The following is an 8,217-nucleotide window of genomic DNA, read 5'->3' on the forward strand; positions in this document are numbered from 1 at the left end:
AGAGGTGTGAGCCACTGCACCCGGCCACAAAGCCTCTTCTCCCCGTGCTCCCTTCACTCACAGTGCCCGGGAGTTCTGGCCTTTTGCCGGTCACGCCCCTCTGCTGCAGGACCGTCAAACATGCTGTTTCCTCTGGCTAACGTACAACTCCCCATTCACTGCCTGACTCCTGCTCCTTCATGTCTCCACAGAGAGGCCTCTCCTGGACACCTCCTCCCTGCTAAGACTCCTTTGGAGTCTTGTTTAGAGGGTTCTGGTATTTTCTTTCCAGTGATTTTTACAACCTGTGGTTCTCTACGGGATTGTGAACTGGCTTATTGTCTCTCTCCCTCACCAGCGTGTGTGCTCCATGGAGCAAGGAGTAGGAGGCTCATCTGCCCTGCCCAGCCCTTAAGCCTCCGCACCTAGAGCGGGGCCTGGCCTGTGGCTGGTGCTCAAAAAGCCAGGGCCTGTTGAGACACACGGGCTCTGTGCCTAGGCTGCACACTGTGCGTGGAAAGCCAAAGACGTGAGACACGTGAGGACTCCAGGGATTGCTAGCCCACTCATGTTATGCCAGAGGCCCCGAGGCGAAGGCCCTCCCAGCCAGGGCAAGAGACCGACCAAGCTCAGGCCTCCTAGCCCCCGCTGGGCCTCTCTCCAGTCCTCTCTGGGGCCACGGCCGGCCACTCTTCCCAGAGGTCACTCACCGGGGATCCAGGCCTCCCAGTCCCAGAGCTCCTTTGGACGAAGGGTGGGGGGCAGCAGACTTCACACCCTGGGATTATCCGGGATAGGATGACAGCAGCAGCAGCAACTAAAACAATAGTGTGAGTGGTGAGTGTTCCACCCAGCAGGGGCTGGGGCGTCTGCAGCTATCGTTGGGCTGTGAACCCTCTGCAAACATCTGAAGTGGGTGATGTTACGGCCCAGAGAGGTGACATGACTTGTCCAAGGCCACTCAGTGACGTAGAGGCTGAGCAGAGACTCGCACCCAGAGGCTGTGTGATTGCAAAGCCTCGGGTGCCACGTGCAGATAAAACCGCCCCAAGCTGCTTCTCGACCGTCACCACCTTCTGCCTTGAGATCAGCAAGCACCTGCGGGGAGGGGGTTGGGAAGGGCCCGACCTTCCTCTGGAGGTTTCCTGAGATTCACAGAGTCTGAGGGCGGCTGTGGCGTCGCTGGGAGCCCGCCCTGGGGAATGCAGGTCGCGGGCCCATTGCATCCTCAGCTGTAATGTAAAACTGTGGCCTTGGCTTCCTGGGGTGGCTGTGAAGGTTGAGTGAGAGGAAACACATTGGGAGAGGCTTTGGGGGAGATTTGGGGACCACAGTGAGGCTCACAGGGATTAAGCCCCCTGCTTGTGCCTTGCGTTCAGCTCGCCCCTGGGCAAGGTGGCTGCTGTGGGAATCTGCAATGAGGCAATGAGCCAGGAAGCAAAAAAAAGACTCACAGATGTCAAGAGGGAGCCCGAGGTCACAAGAAGAAGCCAGGTGCCGTGTCATCTGTCCGGGGTGCGTTCTCCTCGTTTGCGAAGTGGGACACAAACATCCACTTCAAAGAGTTGCCATGTGAAATAAAATCAAGATACAGAGCATGAACCGCTGATTTTTTTTGAAAGTAATAGGATGCTTGTTCATACAACTGTTTTCTTTGCTGAAAAACTTCCTTTTATACTGCAAGAATCCACCATGATCTAGGGCCTACATGCCTTAAACAATTTTTTAATTGATATATCATAGTTGTGCATATTTTGGGGGAGTGATATGTGTGATATGTCAACATATGTGATATGTTGACTGTCTGCTTTTAATTTAAGTGCCATCTGATAAATGATATGGTGACCAGGGGATTTCTGGACTTGGCACTATGAGCTCAGTACGGTCCTTATCTCAGGTTATTTGATGTTTACTGTTGGAATGGCTTGGTTAACTGAAAGTTAGGTCATTTGGGCCAGGCTCAGTGGCTCACACCTGTAATCCCAGCACTTTGGGAGGCCGAGGCAGGCAGATTGCCTGAGATTGGGAGTTCGAGACCAGCCTGGCCAACATGATGAAACCCCGTCTCTACTAAAAATACAAAAATTAGCCAGGCGTGGTGGCATGAGCCTGTAATCCCAGCTACTCGGGAGACTGAGGCAGGCGAATTGCTTGAACCCAGGAGGTGGAGGTTGCAGTGAGCCGAGATTGCGCCATTACACTCGAGCCTGGGCGACAAGAGTGAGACTTCATCTCAAAAAAAAAAAAAAAAATGAAAAAGAAAATTAGGTCATTTTTATCCATGGATTAGTTCTTTTTTGGGTACTTGTAATCAACATATAAATATACTAGTGCGAACCGGAGAGGATACACTGAAGGTAAGCAATACATCATGGCGTGCACCCAAGAGTCAACCTCCAACTTAGCACAGGCTGTGGGGCCAGAACCAGCCTGTTCTCTATTTTTGTGTGTAGCTCCATGCTTCAAATGTATCTTAATTTTATTTGCTTTTCTCAAATCTGAAATAAATTTTAGTTTTATTTATATTATTTATAACTATAGCCATACACACACACACACACACACACACACACACACACACACACCAGCAGCCGCCACAGCAAGGTCAGTGCTCCCACACACAGGTCTCCTTCCCATCCTCTCCCTGTCCTCAGTGAGGTCCCAGTACAAAAAGCACCCTGACCTTTGATGGTAGAGATCCTTGCTCCCAGTGGGATTCTACAACCCTCAGAATGACAGGGTCCCCCTGGGCTGTGAGCACAGCAGACCAGCTCTTTCTTGGGATTTTAAGAAAACAGACAAGCTTCGCGCACAGCTGGGTTGCAGCAGTTTTTTCTTTTCCTTCTTTTTTTGCCTTCAGCCGTGGCAGCCTGCTCCTGATTTCTCTGGAAAGGCAGCTCCTAATTAGAATGGATCGAAGAGTCTTTGCTTCAGCTTTGTTCTCGGTCTCGACTGAATCGTTGCTTTAGGGCTTAATCTGGTGCAGCCGCTGGTTGGCTGATACCCTTGGTTCTCTGAGTTCCTCTCTGGCTCGGGCAGCCTGGCATCCAGGGGGCACCGAGAGCTCTGCAGTGTCACTCTGCCCCCTCTCACTCCAGCCCTCTCTTCCTTCTCTCTTTTTCTCTCCACCTGCCTTCTCTCTCTCTAATTTCCTTTCATTAACGACCCAGGGCTGTCCAGGGTGCCAGTACCCACTGGTAGGAGCGTAAACCAGTACAATTTATCTGCAGGGCAATTTGTCAAATACTATTAAAAGCTTTTTTAAAAAAGTACGTAGACTTTGACTTGGAAAGTCCCTTTCTAGGAATGTGTGTCCTGCAGAAATAATTGGACAGGGGTCCACAGATATGTGCAAGGGGACACTGTCCTTGGCAGTTTTCCTGGGTGACCACCTGGAAACCTGGCGTCCTTCAACGAGAAATCATTATGCATGCGTCATGTAATAAACCAACTGCAAAATAACCTTTGGGGGTAAATCAGGGAAATTTGAATGTGGACTGAACAGTAGATGCTCCTGGAGGATTACTGTTAATTTTATGTGGCGTGCTAATGGCCTTGTGGTTGGTTTAGAGGCAGTGACTAGAAGGCTGATATTTGGTTTAAATGATAGTAACCACCATCATCATGGCAGGGGAGCAGGACAGATCAAGTGTGGCAGGATCTTGGAAGTCCTGACTCTGGCTGTCAGGCAAATGAGCGTTTATCACGTCGTTCTGTTTTTGTGTAGGTTTTAAAATTCTCACGATTTACAAAGAAATAAAATGAAGATGTAAAATCATATATATATATACGATTATACATATAATGGTATATATATACACATATATTTTGAGACAGAGTCTTGCTCACTGTAACCTCCCCATCCTGGGTTCAAGAGATTCTCCTGCCTCAGCCTCCTGAGTAGCTGGGATTACAGCTGCCCACCACCATGCCTGGCTAAGTTTTGTATTTTTGGTAGAGACAGGGTTTCACCATGTTGGCCAGGCTCATCTCGAACTCCTGACCATGAGTGATCCACCCACCTCGGCCTCCCAATATGTTGGGGTTACAAGTGTGAGCCACTGCACCTGGCCTAAAATCATATTTTCTGACCTGAAATAATATCCTCCAGATATTATTAAATGAAAAGAGATAAGTTCCAAATAGTATATATGGCATTATGACATTTTGTTTTTGGTTTCAAAATATGTACATATTTTTACATGCAGAGGAGAAACGGAGGAGGTGCACACGCTTGGATGTGACGGATGGCTATCTCTGAATGGTAGGATTTGAATATTTTCTACTTTCTTCTTTTTGCTTTTTAGTAATAGTTTCTTTTTTTTTTTTTTGCAATAAGCACACACTATTTTCATGCTCATAAAAAAGCCACAGTTACTACAGATGATTTGGAAATCACCTATGAGGCACTGAATGTGTACTATCTATCATACCTTCTAAGAGGAGGCTTTATATATTTCCGTCCACCCACAAAAACTGGTGAGGTTAGTGGTATTATTCCAATTTCATAAATAAGAAAATTGAGGATCAGAGAGGGTCAGTGCTTTGTTGAAGGACACACCGCTGCAATCCTAATTCTACTCTTCTGGTATAAGCCAGTGCTCTAAACCTTGGCTGCATCCAGAGGGTCTACAGGGGTATCAGATGTAGTCCCTGCCCTCTAGATGGTGACCCTGTCTTTGCTCTCCTGGTCTCTTGCCCCCATTCTCTTCTCTGGTCACTCCTCTCTGCCCCCCGGAACCAGTTACACAATGGCTTTGGTGAAAATGCGCTTTCCCTCTCAGATCACAGGTGAAACTCGAAAGCTGCCCGTTCAATATTTTCTCCTAATGAGCCTTCCTAGCCTTCTTGCCTTTTTAGAATGGAACCAAGTTCTTAGCTACCGTGCTCCTCATATTCATCAGCTCTGTTTGCTGGCAGGGCAGAAGAATGAATGGGCATCGTATACCTAAACATCATACGATCCACAGAGGGCTGGCCAGTCCGAGTTCTTAATCCTGGCTCCATCACTGACAATTTGCAACCTGGAGAAGTCACTCTCTCTGTGTTTTCTCTGTCTCTAAAGTAAATAAAGGATAACACACTTTAAAAATCAATTGGTGTTCCGAACAAAAAGGATGGGTGTGTGAAACGAGGACAACTCTAAGGGGCTGAAAATACATTTCCCCAATTTTTGCAAATGCTGGAGATGGTGCAAGCCTTGTCTTCCTTACCCCTTGTCCCCATCAGCCCTCGGTTTCCTTACTTCCAGGCACCTTCTCTCCCACTCTACCCTCCAATTCCTCCAGGCTGATCTTTCCAAAGCAAAAATCCAGGTGAGCCACTTCTAATAATGGCTCTCCACTCCCTTCTGGAAAATGTCCAACTCCTCTGCTCTGGGTACAAAGAGCTCCATGTTCTTGCTTCATCCTTGTCTCTGACCTCACCTGCTGGGCACCCCTCTCTCCCCAAACCCTACAATGCACACAGTTCCCCAAGAAGGCCTCCAGCTTCATGTGTCAGGGACTTTGCATATGCTTCCCTTTGTCTGGAATTCTCTTCCCTGGCTAACATCAAGTATTTCCCTGCAAGGTCCCTGGAAACCCTTCCTAGGCAGCAGACCTGGAGCTCCTCCAGGCCACTTCCTCAGTCCTCTCTGATCTCCAATGCAGGGCAGGACCCTGGACAGAGACGAATGCTGGAATAGGAAGCACGGGTGCAAAACCAAAGGTTTCCCTCTGCATCTCCAGGATGGGCACCAGTCGTCCAGTAGATGTGGCTTAGTGTAAATTTCAGTTCCCATCCTGGGATCAGTTGAATCTGTGCTTCTTGCCACTCCAGTTTGGGCCAGGAAGTTTTTAGTATTCCATTTTTAAAAACACAACATTTTAGTACCAAAATGAATGCATTTTATTTATAGACACTGAAGCAGGTTGCCTCCTGCCCCCAACTCTCCTTCCAGAAGACAGTCTATCCCATGCATGTTTCCCAGATATGGAAAGCTACAGGGCTCCTTTCACAGCAGAAATAGTGTCCAGGGAAACCCGCCTGGCGGGTTGCTCCTACCCCATCCACATCTGAATGGACGCGGCAGGGAAGGGCCTGGGTGTCACGGAGGCAGTGCTTTGGAACTGAGCAACTGTTTCTGAACACCCATCCCACATGCGACTGGCCCCACAGTGTGTCCACCCTCCCAGTCACCCGGGCTTCCCTGCCCTCTGTGACTGAATCAGGTGATGTCAAGAGGCAGCTAAAAAGTTGCTGTGGAATGGCCAGCCCAGAGCCATGAAGGGAGACAAGAGGCTGGATCCCGGGCCAAACCGCTCTTACAGAAAGCAAGAATTGTAGAGGACAACAAACAGAACCTTCTTCTGAGATCCTAAAGGAGACTGAGGAGGTGGTTCCTCTAACCTCCCTCAGGATTTGAAAGATCCACTTTTTGGGTTCCACTGGAGTTTAGAAATCCAGAGTCGGCTCCTCTTTCCTCTCCATAGATTGCAAGTGACTCTAGAGGCAGGTCTGCATCTCTGGTGTCCCTCCACACCTCCCACGCTCATTGGACTTTACTGAGGTTCAGTGCTGGGCACCAGGAAAAGAAAGTGCTCCACCTCTGAGGGGGCACTGGTGAGCCAACCATGCCTAGAGGGTGCCAGGTGCTCTGACCCTCAAATCCTGCTTAAATGTCACCTTCCAAGTAAGGTCTTCCCGACTTCCCCATTTTAATATTGCAACCCCCATCCTGGCATGTCCTCTGCACCCCTCTGCTCTATTGTCACCTAATAGACTGCAACATTTACCTGTTCAATCGAACACCTCTCTCACCCCCCTAGAACGTAAGCACCCTGAGGGGAGGCATTTTTGTATTATTCACTGACAAATCCCCAGGATCTAGAACATGGATCGGCACATAGTAGGTGCTCAGCAAATGCTTGATCCAAGCATTCATTCAGCAAATGCCTTCATTCAGGAATAAAATCTGCAAATGCAGCATGCATTTTGTCAATGTTTGCTCATTGAGAGTGGGGTCTTTAGGCAAGTGAAGTAATTAATAGCCACCTGTGAGGTTCCCAAATAGTGCTGGGCACTATGAGTATATAAAAGCTCTGATGTCCGGCTGGGCACGGTGGCTCACGCCTGTAATCCCAGCACCTTGGGAGGCGGAGGCGGGTGGATCACCTGAGGTCAATTGTTCGAGACCAGCCTGGCCAACATGGCGAAACCCCATCCCTACTAAAAAATACAAAAACTAGCCAGACGTGGTGGTGCGTGTCTGTAATCCCAGCTACTCGGGAGGCTGAGGCCGGAGAATCGCTTGAACCTGGGAGGCTGAGGTTGTGGTGAGCCAAGATCGCACCATTGCACTCCAGCCTGGGTGACAGAACGACACTCTCAAAAAAAAAAAACTCTGATGTCCATCCACCACTGGCTTCCTGTTGCCTTTGGAATAAAATAGAAATTCCTCCCACTGTGGCCCCTACCTACCTCACTTCCCTCTGCTTCTCCAGCACACACCAGGATATGTCTTCACCGGCCTTAAGTTCCTCTATGTTCCAAGCTTGTTCGTGCCTCAGCGCCTTTGCACTTGCTGACCTTGTTGCTGGATCTCAGTGCGAATGTCCCTTCTTCTCATAGTCCTTCCTGTCCCCCCCAAACCAGTTACCCCGCAAATCAACACCCACTTCAGCTCCGTTTTGTCATCTGCACTGCCTGAAATGATCTTGATCATTTATTTACTCGTAGAACCAGTTTCTTGGAGAATCTCAAATCCATGGGCTCTGAAACAAAACCATTTTACTTTTTCCTGATTACTTTTTTCCATTAAGGTCTGCAGAGGTCCCCTTCCTGCTGGGTCTTCCTAGCAGGCTGATCCCGACACGTTTCAGACCATCCTAGTTACCGAAAGGCAGGCCAGGTCAGCTCAAACTCCCGCAGTGTTTGTTCAAATCTCTTTTCCAGAAGGGTGGGGAGGGGAGCAAGATCTTTTCTTCCTGTCTCTGGAGTAACTTGGAACAGAGGGGCCAGGAAGGAGCCGTGTCTTCTGCACAGGCCTCCTCTGGGTCCAGTTCCATCTGTTGTTATCTCCGTGGTGGTGGGGGGCGGGGGAAGTGCCTGGTGGTTTTGGGGCTGAGCCTCCTCTGTTGCTGCGGTCTCCTCAGGAAGGGGCAGCCATATTCCCCTCCAGCCCTGCCAGTGAAGAGGCCCCCTACCCTTTTCCAGGTGGGAAACAGCTTCCTTTGTCAGTACCTGTCTGGCCGGCCA

The 8,217-nt window shown here is 49.3% G+C and overlaps 2 long non-coding RNA genes across 3 annotated transcripts in view; one reads left to right on the plus strand and one right to left on the minus strand.

Annotated features, from left to right (window-relative positions):
- The window catches only part of LOC139358725 (uncharacterized), a 77,010-nt gene that overhangs the window by 44,731 nt on the left and 24,062 nt on the right, over window positions 1-8,217 (plus strand). Inside the window, exons 4-5 of one of the 2 annotated variants that reach the window (XR_011614127.1) lie at window positions 4,188-4,243; window positions 4,900-5,289. This is a non-coding gene — a long non-coding RNA (uncharacterized lncRNA). Of the gene's footprint in view, window positions 1-4,187; window positions 4,244-4,899; window positions 5,290-8,217 lie in introns of those variants that run through there. The other variant, XR_011614126.1, reaches the window with a different exon arrangement.
- LOC105464514 (uncharacterized) lies at window positions 695-7,523 on the minus strand. Its single transcript, XR_976844.3, has 3 exons — window positions 7,441-7,523; window positions 1,434-1,534; window positions 695-796 (listed from the first exon to the last, which is right to left on the minus strand). It is a non-coding gene; the product is annotated as an uncharacterized lncRNA (long non-coding RNA).

Source organism: Macaca nemestrina, chromosome 15 (assembly GCF_043159975.1).
Source record: "Macaca nemestrina isolate mMacNem1 chromosome 15, mMacNem.hap1, whole genome shotgun sequence".
NCBI lineage: Eukaryota > Metazoa > Chordata > Mammalia > Primates > Cercopithecidae > Macaca > Macaca nemestrina.